The sequence below is a fragment of the Zea mays genome, chromosome 5 (assembly GCF_902167145.1).
Source record: "Zea mays cultivar B73 chromosome 5, Zm-B73-REFERENCE-NAM-5.0, whole genome shotgun sequence".
In the NCBI taxonomy this organism is placed as follows: Eukaryota; Viridiplantae; Streptophyta; class Magnoliopsida; order Poales; family Poaceae; genus Zea; species Zea mays.
In genome coordinates, this window is record NC_050100.1 from 14,349,204 (window position 1) to 14,361,454 (window position 12,251).

Sequence of the window (12,251 nt, forward strand, 5' to 3'; positions counted from 1 at the left end):
AATAGTAATACTCAAGTACAGTGTATAATTACTGTCAGAAAACATGTACGCACATATATGTACTACTAGCTAATAACCAAAGTTTAAGTTTGGTACTCCAGCATATGTACAATCTAGAGAAACCCGATGCGGCTTACACCGTCCGATGCATAGGCAACAAGCTACACTGTGAATAGAGGAACGCCTGCATTTTCTGCGCCGTGTGCACGGCACAACACATCCGGAGGATTAGTTGTGTCCAGCAGATCGTGTATATGATTATGTAAAACACTTTGTTTTACATCTTAGATATCATAGTTTGTTGTATAGTGAAGTTCGAAATAAGAAGTAAGATATGTAATGAGATATAGAGGGGGACGTGACAAAGGGCGCTATTCCTACACATGATACTGTACCTGCACCTGCTTTGTAGGGATCCGTAGACACGCATGACCATTGATTCAGGTGCGCGCAGATCTACATCGTTAAGCATTAAAACACCTTGTCGTCTCGATCTGCAAGACCGCAATCACTTGGGCATGCAGTGCCAGTGCTGGCAGCAATGCAGCACCCGTCCTAGCTTCACCCATTTCTTGCTGTAGCTGTCAGCTGCAGGGGGGAGCACCAAATTTAATACTGATGCACCAGCCCTTGACTCCTTGGCAATAACCCCTGTGCAGGGGGAGAAAAAAGGAAACCCAGAAAGAAGAAGGCCACATAGTCAACGAAACATCGGCACCTTCATAAAAATAAAATAAAAACTTATATAGCAAAATATCTGTTTTTTTCACTCTCTTTTAAGTATTTTTGTGAGATTAACTATACTGTGAATAATACAACAGTTTTATTTCAGTCCAGCTGGACAAAAGATAGGCAAAACTCAAATCGAGACATTGTTTTAAAGGAAAACGAAGAGATAAAGCACATCCAACACTAACAGACCACAGTTTTTTTTTTCTAACGGTCAAAAACCCGTCAGGAGAAGACGAAAAACCAACACAAAATATATTTCTGACGGCCGGCGGTAAGGTTTTTATTACTTTCCTTCTTCTCTGACCAACAGGATCTCATTTTCATATTCAGATGCTGATGATTTCTGAAAATTTTAGCATTGAGTTTGGACCACCACTGATACTTATCCTGAGAAAGCATTGCCAAACCCACCCTAAATCTATTGCGAAGGGAACAATTGGCCTCTGTGCGCGTCCGTCCGCAAGTACGGACCAGAGGGCCCATCTGTTTAAGGATCCAATAATAGTCCTCAGCTTTGCGATTGATCTAGGAGAAATGATATGGTATGAAAGAAAACATCATTCCTCCAATCCGTCTGAAGTCTGATGCATCACGCATTGTCTGAAGGCTTGAAACAAATTACCAGGTACAATTAATCGTGTGTGCAGTAGACTTTACATTCCGTGATGGTGAGGTACGCAGACAGGGCATTTATTTGTTGATGTGCACTCTAAACCGGCGTACAGTATTTCTCTTCCTAGTTTTGGTATTTTAGCTGGATTGTTTTAGATACTGCATATTGTGTTTTCCTCTGACACTTATCCAAGAAAAAAAAATATAAGTATGACATGGTTCCTACTCTTTTTAATCGAATCAAAGTAACCTATGCACAAAAAATAAACAGATCTAACATTCCTTATAGAAAAGATCCAAGCAGATAAACATAGCTCCAGGCTCCAGCGGTTGATTTGTACGCAATATAATATATCTTCCCTCCCACGATACTATTCGTTTTAGCCTTGGTTTTTTTTATCTATATTCAAATAGATAATGTTGAATCTAGAAATACATATAAAACATATACATCAAGTATTGTATGCATCTATTAATTATTAAAATGGATTTTAATTTAGGATAGAGGGAGTATATCCGCACTAAAGCATCCTGAGAAAAGTATGCGACATCAAGTACAAATCTATATTGAAATCTGTTGCGATGGTCAAAACAATATGATTTGAAACCTACAATTTTTTTACTCTATCCCAACACGCATTTGTATTCATTCTCCATTCCTAATATATTAATGAGGATAAGTTCTAAAAAATCCAGAAAATAATGACTCATTTCTGATGAAGACTCTAATAAAATTAGAAAATCAATCTATTTGAATATCTATTTGTATAATTTTGAGAAGCTATTTTTTTTCTGAATATTGTGAATGTGTATGAACTCCAACAAGAAATTAGTAAAAAAAAGAGCAGAAGCCCTTTCATTATTCTTAGAAGAAAAATTAAATAAACTGAAGACGATCAGTTGGTCGGACGACCAATTTACAATGTGTTAGATTGTAAGGACATGCCATATACTGTATATTTTTAAAACATGGTTAAATTCTAGGTGAAAGCTTGTTTGTTTTGCTCTCAATACATGTGGATTGAATGTAATTGAGTGAGTTTTAAATATCAAGCAACTCAAAATCTTTCATAACTTTTTCCAATCCTATCCGATCCACATGAGATAGGAATAACTGAACAAGGTCTGAGTGAGTTCGTTAGTTTCTAGTTTCTTTGTAAAAATGCAATATTCCCAAGAATCTGTATGTCAGACCAGCAACCTTGTACAAAATGCAAGGGTTGACAACAACAAATGAGAATTTGGATAAAAATATGTAAGAAAATAGGGAAAATAACATTGAGATTGTTGTGGATTTAGATGAGATTTCTTAATAGTGAGATAATCACACAAATTCTAGAAGCAAAACACCATGAGTGGTTCTAGGCGAGCTTCAAGACACACTCTGCCTCGCTAGGGTCACGCCTGGGGTCGCTTTCTCCATGCTGCTGATGCGGTGATGCCTGCCACATCCTCCACTCTCGGCCCTTATTCCTTGGTCTCCTAGCGCTCTATCCTCTCCTCCCTATGAGAGCCCCTTACGAGACCAGAGTCACTCGCCCTCTCCCTCGATGATGCACCTTTCTATCTCAATAGAGTCTCGGAGGGCCACCCCAACTCCCATCGATAGGCAGAGGATGGCTTTTGGGACAACTCTAACTATGAAAGTCTACTGATGGTCTTTCCCAACTCTCTACCTTGACGACACTCCACGCCATCCTAGGCTCTCGCTTACGTGGGCGGTTCAAAAGGAGGCGGCACACACACAAACGAAGCACTTGAGACGACCTCATTAGAAGAAGCAACGATATGCTCCCCGTGCTCCTCCTATCCATGTCACTACTGGAATCCGAGGCTTTGCCGAGTGTCGGCCTCTTGCCGAGTGCCTTTTGTCTTGTCGGACACTCGGCAAAGAGGGCTTTGCTGAAAGCCGCACTCGGCAAAGTTCGGCTCTCGGTAACGAGCCTCTTTACCGAGTGCAGGACACTCGGCACAGGACCGCACTCGGCAAAGAGGTGTTTGCCGAGTGTCAAACACTCGACAAAGAAAGTGCTCGGCAAAGGGCCATCAGCGGCTGTCCTAATGCTGACGGCCGTCACTCTTTGCCGAGTGCCTAATATTAGGCACTCGGCAAAGAAGGCTTTGCCGAGTGTCTTCTATAGACACTCGGCAAACCATATTTTTGTTTTTTATATTTTGGCCACCAAACTTTTTGTGGTATGTTCCTACACTATGTACATGTAGGTCTACATAGTGTAGGAACTACATACCACAAAAAGTTTGGTGGCCAAAACAAAAAAATTCTAATGTACTTTGCCGAGTGCCCCCTGGGTGACCCTCGGCAAAGAAGTGTACATTAATCTTTGTCGAGAGTCACTTGGTCGACACTCAACAAAGGAGCCTTTGCCGAGTGTCCTCGATCTGGCACTCGGCAAAGCTTATTTTAAAAATAAAAAAAATCTTTGCCGAGTGCTAGATCACGGGCACTCGGCAAAGCGCATGTACATAGCGCTGGTAATTCCTTCTTTCTCTCTCACTCTCACACTCCGCGCCGCCGCCGCCGTAGACACGCCGCCGCCGCGACCCCGCCGCGCCCACGCCACGCGCGCTCGCCCTCGCCGCCGTAGCCCGTGCCCCGCCCGCACCGCGCCCTCGCCCTTGTCCCCGCCCACGCCCTCGCCGCGCCGCCGCAGCCGCGACCGCGCCATACGCCGTACGTCGTGCCCCCGTCGTGCCCTCGCCGTGCCCCTGCCGCGTCCCCGCCGTGCGTGCCCTCGCCGTGCATTATAGAGGAGGTCTCAAACTTCACAACAACTTATTATGGTGACAAACTGCCGAGCGTGCATAATCCACCCCCTCGTTATAATGATGGCGACAATGAATCGAACCTTAGCATATTTCGAGGCCAACTCGGAAGCGCAAGTGGCTCGACCACCAAGACCCTGACACATGAAGAGTGGTGGCATATCATGCTATATGTATTGACCAACTTTGAAGAGGTGACGCCATACATGGAACAATTCCTTCATGAATTCTGGTGTCGATCAAGGGACCCCACTCCACAGGAATATGACACTCTTCTTAGAAAGGGTGCGAGAAATGGGTTGCCCGATTTCATTTCCTGGTTCAAACGTAAGGTACGTGCTTAGTTTGTAAAAGACATACGTTTTTGAACTCAATTTAGCGTCTTTTAACTTGCGAATACTTGTAGGGCCAAAGAGATCCGTCTATGAGTGCCGAGTTGAGACCAGTAGCCAACGACTTTGCTTATAGGGTCAAGAAATATTCTGGGTATGACGACAATGGATATTGTTTTCGCACAACAAACTACGACAAAAGTCGGCCCAATCGGAAAACAACGTGTTCTAGAGTCTTTATGCCCAGCCTTGACAATGTCGATTATTTTGGACGAATCGAAGAAATATATGAGCTCAATTTTTATGGTTCCAAACCTCTTACTCCAGTGATATTCAAATGTCATTGGTTTGACCCTCAAGTGACGAGACGGACACATTATAATCTTGGGATAGTCGAAATTCGACAAGATTCCACCTTACCAGGAGATGATGTCTATATCGTGGCCCAACAGGCCACACAAGTGTATTATCTCCCATATGCGTGCCAAACGAAAGAACATCTTAAGGGTTGGGATGTTGTGTATAAGGTATCGCCGCACGGGAGGTTACCTGTTCCTAACGATGAAGATTACAACTTAGACCCGGACACATATGATGGAGAGTTCTTCCAAGAAGATGGGCTAGAAGGGCGATTTGAGATAGACTTAACCGAAGTTATCGGAATGGACGTAGATATTGAAATGGTTGTTGATGAGGAGGATGATGAGGTGCAAAATGATAGTGACTTAGTAATCCTTGAAGGCAATGACATTAATGACGAGGTTGCGTATTCCGATGGTGTTGAGATTGAAATGGTTGATAGTGATGATGAGAGTTATGATCCGGCTAACCCCGACACATATGAAGATTATTTTTAATCGATGTAATTCTATATGACTTTTTATTTGGCACCTCTTTTTTAAATACATCTTTTTATATGTGCTTATTTGTTTACTCTTAATTGCAGGTTTTTGGACAAATATGGTCGACGGTAGTTGGCTGAGTAGGAGGAGGAGGGGGAGGAGGAGTAGAACGGCGGACGAGGCAGACCAGCAGCAGGCGACGCAGCAGGACGACCTTGTCCAGCAGTAGGCGGTGCCTCAGGTCGACGACGACCAGCAGCAGGACGACGGTGACCAGGAGCAGGACGCCTCAGGTTCTGGTGCCTCAGGTTCGAGGGGCATCTACCTGCGAGGTCCCGAGAGTCTTCCTCAGCGTCCCATACTTCGGGACAGGTGGCCGCTGTTTCGGCCGGAAGGGGAGAGGTATGTAACTTTATGTTCTTCATTTTTGTTCATAATATGTGTTCAAAATCATAATATAAACTAATACTTTTTATTTATCACTTGGACAAGTCTTGGACGGTTGTGGATTATGCTGGGGGTCATATCGCCCCCCAATGGCATCCTCGGCCTGCTGTGCAGGGAACACTTCCCTGGACTGGTGGAGTACGCTGGAGTGACGGGCCCAGCCTTCACCTTCGACCACTACGCCGTCGCCCCCGATGCAGTAGACCGGGACGGCCGGGAATTCAATAACAAGGCGGAGCGGGTGAAGCAAGAGCTGTGGGTAAGTCTTAGTATAATGTAAAATATGTCACATTCGTTGCAAATTCTTGAAATAATGTATGGATACATCATTTTTGTATGCAGGATTTCTTCAGATGCGAGGCTGGATAAGAGGCTAGGGCGGATGTGGTGGCCACCACGAGCTGTAAGAAGCTCGTCGTGGACATGCACTATGAGGCCCGAATCCAGGCCATCGTCACCTACCACGGCTCCGTCCTTGGGGAGAGGGTGACCAAAACTCAAGCCCAAACTATGTCGTTGACCAGGGACTAGTACCTGCAGGTAAAGTCATGCATGTTTGGTACCAGTACTCCATGCATGAATTTTATTTTATCTTCTGATATGCACTTTACGTGTTTACTTTGTAGATGATTCCACATTGGTGCGCCGCACATCCTCTGTGCTGGGAGCAGATGGTGGATAGGTGGTGTTCCGCTGAGTGGGACGAGGCGCACACCGCTAGCCGAGAACGGTGTATGATGATGCAAGGTCCCTCCCACCATCAAGGCAGCCGAAGCTTGGGCCAATATGCCGAAGCATGGGTACACCCTCTTTTTTATTTAGTTATTGAAAGTCGCCTAGAGGGGGGGGGGGTGAATAGGGCGAAACTGAAATTCTCAAAAATAATCACAACTACAAGCCGGGTTAGCGTTAGAAATATAAACGAGTCCGCGAGAGAGGGAGCAAAACAAATCGCAAGCAAATGAAGAGTGTGACACGCGGATTTGTTTTACCGAGGTTCGGTTCTTGCAAACCTACTCCCCGTTGAGGAGGCCACAAAGGCCGGGTCTCTTTCAACCCTTCCCTCTCTCAATCGATCCCTCGGACCGAGTGAGCTTCTCTTCTCAAATCACTTGGGAATCAAACTCCCCGCAAGGGCCACCACACAATTGGTGCCTCTTGCCTCAATTACAAGTGAGTGTTTGATCACAAGAAAGAATCAAGAAAGAAGGAAGCAATCCAAGCGCAAGAGCTCGAAAGAACACAAGCAAATCTCTCTCTCTAGTCACTAGGGCGTTGTGTGGAATAAGGAGAGGATTTGATCTCTTTGGTGTGTCTAGAATTGAATGCTAGAGCTCTTGTAGTAGTTGGGAAGTAGAGAACTTGGATGCAATGAATGGTGGGGTGGTTGGGGTATTTATAGCCCCAACCACCAAACTTGACCGTTGGCTGGGATGTCTGTTCGATGGCGCACCGGACAGTCCGGTGCACACCGGACAGTCCGGTGCCCCCGCCATGTCATCACTGCCGTTGGATTCTGACCGTTGAAACTTCTGACTTGTGGGCCCTCCTGGGTGTCCGGTGCACACCGGACAACTCCTGTTCATTGTCCGGTGCGCCGGAATGGGCGCGCCTGCCTTCTGCGCGCGCAGAGCGCGCATTAAATGCGCTGCAGGTAGCCGTTGGCGCCGAGTAGCCGTTGCTCCGGGGTCGCACCAGACAGTCCGGTGCACACCGGACATGTCCGGTGAATTTTAGCGGACTAGCCGTTGGAGTTTCCCGAAGCTGGCGAGTTCCTGAGGCCGCTCTCCGTGGCGCACCGGACACTGTCTGGTGTACACCGGACAGTCCGGTGAATTATAGCGCGAGTGCCTCTGGAAATTCCCGAAGGTGGCGAGTTTGCGTTGGAGTCCTCTGGTGCACCGGACATGTCCGGTGGCACACCGGACAGTCCGGTGTGCCAGACCAGAGGTGCCTTCGGTTGCCCCTTTGCTCTTTTGTTGAACCCAACTCTTGGTCTTTTTATTGGCTAAGTGTGAGCCTTTTACACCTGTATAATCTATACACTTTGGGCAAACTAGTTAGTCCAATCATTTGTGTTGGGCAATTCAACCACCAAAATTATTTAGGAACTAGGTGTAAGCCTAATTCCCTTTCAATCTCCCCCTTTTTGTTGATTGATGCCAACACAAACCAAAGCAAATATAGAAGTGCATAATTGAACTAGTTTGCATAATGTAAGTGTAAAGGTTGCTTGGAATTGAGCCAATATAAATACTTACAAGATATGCATGGATTGTTTCTTTCATTTTTAACATTTTGGACCACGCTTGCACCACATGTTTTGTTTTTGCAAACTCTTTTGTAAATCCGTTTCAAAGTTCTTTTGCAAATAGTCAAAGGTAAATGAATAGGATTTTGCAAAGCATTTTCAAGATTTGAGATTTTCTCCCCCTGTTTCAAATGCTTTTCCTTTGACTAAACAAAACTCCCCCTAAAGGAAATCCTCCTCTTAGTGTTCAAGAGGGTTTTGATATATCATTTTTGAAATACTACTTTCTCCCTCTTTTGAACACAATAGTATACCAATTGATAAATACTCTTGGAAAACACTAAGTTTTTGAAATTGGTGGGTGGTGCGGTCCTTTTGCTTTGGGCTCATACTCTCTCCCCCTTTGGCATGAATCGCCAAAAACGGAATTATTAGAGCCCTCGAAGTAACTTCTTCCCCTTTGGTCATAAACAAATGAGTTAAGATTATACCAAAGATGAAGTCCTTTTGCTTTCTCCCCCAAAGATGGAGAGTGGTTTGGAGCGACGGCGAAGGATGAGTTACGGAGTGGAAGCCTTTGTCTTCGCCGAAGACTCCAATTCCCTTTCAATATATCTATGACTTGGTTTGAAATAGACTTGAAAACACATTAGTCATAGCATATGAAAGAGATATGATCAAAAGTATATAAATGAGCTATGTGTGCAATCTAACAAAAGAAGTTGCGGGAATCAAGAATATTGAGCTCATGCCTAAGTTTGGTAAAAGTTTGTTCATCAAGTGGCTTGGTAAAGATATCGGCTAATTGATCTTTAGTATTAATGTAAGAAATCTCGATATCCCCCTTTTGTTGGTGATCCCTAAGAAAATGATACCGAATGGCTATGTGCTTAGTGCGGCTATGCTCGACGGGATTGTCGGCCATTTTGATTGCACTCTCATTATCACATAGCAAAGGAACTTTGGTTAATTTGTAACCGTAGTCCCGCAAGGTTTGCCTCATCCAAAGTAATTGCGCGCAACAATGTCCTGCGGCAATGTACTCGGCTTCGGCGGTTGAAAGAGCGACCGAATTTTGCTTCTTTGAAGCCCATGACACCAAGGATCTTCCCAAGAACTGGCAAGTCCCCGATGTGCTCTTCCTGTTAATCTTACACCCCGCCCAATCGGCATCCGAATAACCAATTAAATCAAATGTGGATCCTCGAGGGTACCAAAGCCCAAACTTAGGAGTATAAGCCAAATATCTCAAGATTCGTTTTACGGCCATAAGGTGGGATTCCTTAGGGTCGGATTGGAATCTTGCACACATGCAAACGGAAAGCATAATGTCCGGTCGAGATGCACACAAATAAAGCAATGAACCAATCATCGACCGGTATACCTTTTGATCCACGGACTTACCTCCCGTGTCGAGATGCCCATTAGTTCCCATGGGTGTTTGGATGGGCTTGGCATCCTTCATCCCAAACTTGCTTAGAATATCTTGAGTGTACTTTGTTTGGCTAATGAAGGTGCCTTCTTGGAGTTGCTTGACTTGAAATCCTAGAAAATACTTTAACTCCCCCATCATCGACATCTCGAATTTCTGTGTCATGATCCTACTAAATTCCTCACAAGTAGATTCGTTAGTAGACCCAAATATGATATCATCAACATAAATTTGGCATACAAACAAATCATTGTCAAGAGTTTTAGTGAATAGAGTAGGATCGGCCTTGCCGACTTTGAAGCCATTAGCGATAAGGAAATCTCTAAGGCATTCATACCATGCTCTTGGGGCTTGCTTGAGCCCATAAAGCGCCTTAGAGAGCTTATAGACATGGTTAGGATACTCACTGTCTTCAAAGCCGGGAGGTTGCTCAACATAGACCTCTTCTTTGATTGGTCCGTTGAGGAAGGCACTTTTCACGTCCATTTGATAAAGCTTGAAGCCATGGTAAGTAGCATAGGCCAATAATATACGAATTGACTCAAGCCTAGCTACGGGTGCATAGGTTTCACCGAAATCCAAACCTTCAACTTGGGAGTATCCCTTAGCCACAAGTCGAGCTTTGTTCCTTGTCACCACACCATGCTCGTCTTGCTTGTTGCGGAAGACCCACTTGGTTCCTACAACATTTTGGTTAGGACGTGGAACTAAGTGCCATACCTCGTTCCTTGTGAAATTGTTGAGCTCCTCTTGCATCGCCACCACCCAATCCGAATCTTGTAGTGCTTCCTCTACCCTGTGTGGCTCAATAGAGGAAACAAACGAGTAATGCTCACAAAAATGTGCAACACGAGATCTAGTGGTTACCCCTTTATGAATGTCGCCGAGAATGGTGTCGACGGGGTGATCTCGTTGGATTGCTTGGTGGACTCTTGGGTGTGGCGGCCTTGGTTCTTCATCCTCCTTGTCTTCATCATTTGCATCTCCCCCTTGATCGTTGCCGTCATTTTGAGGTGGCTCATCTTCTTGGTCTTCTTGTTCAACATCTTGAGTCTCATCCTCAACTTGTGTTGGTGGAGATGCTTGCGTGGAGGAGGATGGTTGATCTTGTGCATGTGGAGGCTCTTCGGATTCCTTAGGACACACATCCCCAATGGACATGTTCCTTAGCGCTATGCATGGAGCCTGTTCTTCACCTATCTCATCAAGATCAACTTGCTCTACTTGAGAGCCATTAGTCTCATCAAACACAACGTCACAAGATACTTCAACAAGTCCTGAGGACTTGTTAAAGACTCTATATGCCCTTGTGTTTGAGTCATATCCTAGTAAAAAGCCTTCTACAGTCTTAGGAGCAAATTTAGATTTTCTACCTCTTTTAACAAGAATGAAACATTTGCTACCAAAGACTCTAAAATAAGAAATATTGGGCTTTTTACCGGTTAGGAGTTCATATGATGTCTTCTTGAGGATCCGGTGAAGATATAACCGGTTGATGGCGTAGCAAGCGGTGTTGACCGCCTCGGCCCAAAACCGATCCGAAGTCTTGTACTCATCAAGCATGGTCCTTGCCATGTCCAATAGAGTTCGATTCTTCCTCTCCACTACACCATTTTGTTGAGGGGTGTAGGGAGAAGAGAACTCATGCTTGATGCCCTTTTCCTCAAGAAAGCCTTCAATTTGAGAGTTCTTGAACTCCGTCCCGTTGTCGCTTCTTATTTTCTTGATCCTTAAGCCGAACTCATTTTGAGCCCGTCTTAAGAATCCCTTTAAGGTCTCTTGGGTTTGAGATTTTTCCTGTAAAAAGAATACCCAAGTGAAGCGAGAATAATCATCCACAATAACTAGACAGTACTTACTCCCGCCGGTGCTTATGTAAGCAATCGGGCCGAATAGATCTATGTGTAGGAGTTCCAGTGGCCTGTCGGTCGTCATGATGTTCTTGTGTGGATGATGAGCTCCAACTTGCTTCCCTGCCTGGCATGCGCTACAAATCCTGTCTTTCTCAAAATGAACATTTGTTAATCCTAAAATGTGTTCTCTCTTTAGAAGCTTATGAAGATTCTTCATTCCAACATGGGCTAGTCGGCGGTGCCAGAGCCAACCCATGTTAGTCTTAGCAATTAAGCAAGTGTCGAGTTCAGCTCTATCAAAATCTACTAAGTATAGCTGACCCTCTAACACTCCCTTAAATGCTATTGAATCATCACTTCTTCTAAAGACAGTGACACCTACATCAGTGAATAGACAGTTGTAGCCCATTTGACATAATTGTGAAACAGAAAGCAAATTGTAATCTAATGAATTAACAAGAAAAACATTGGAAATAGTATGGTCAGGTGATATAGCAATTTTACCCAATCCTTTGACCAAACCTTGATTTCCATCCCCGAATGTGATAGCTCGTTGGGGATCTTGGTTTTTCTCATATGAGGAGAACATCTTTTTCTCCCCTGTCATGTGGTTTGTGCACCCGCTGTCGAGTATCCAACTTGAGCCCCCGGATGCATAAATCTACAAAACAATTTTAGTTCTTGACTTTAGGTACCCAAACGGTTTTGGGTCCTTTGGCATTAGACACAAGAACTTTGGGTACCCAAACACAAGTCTTGGAACCCTTGTGTTTGCCCCCAACAAACTTGGCAACTACCTTGCCGGATTTGTTAGTAAGCACATAAGAAGCATCAAAAGTTTTAAATGAAATGGCATGATCATTTGATGCATTAGGAGTTTTCTTTCTAGGCAACTTGGCACGGGTTGGTTGCCTAGAGCTAGATGTCTCACCCTTATACATAAAAGCATGATTAGGGCCAGAGTGA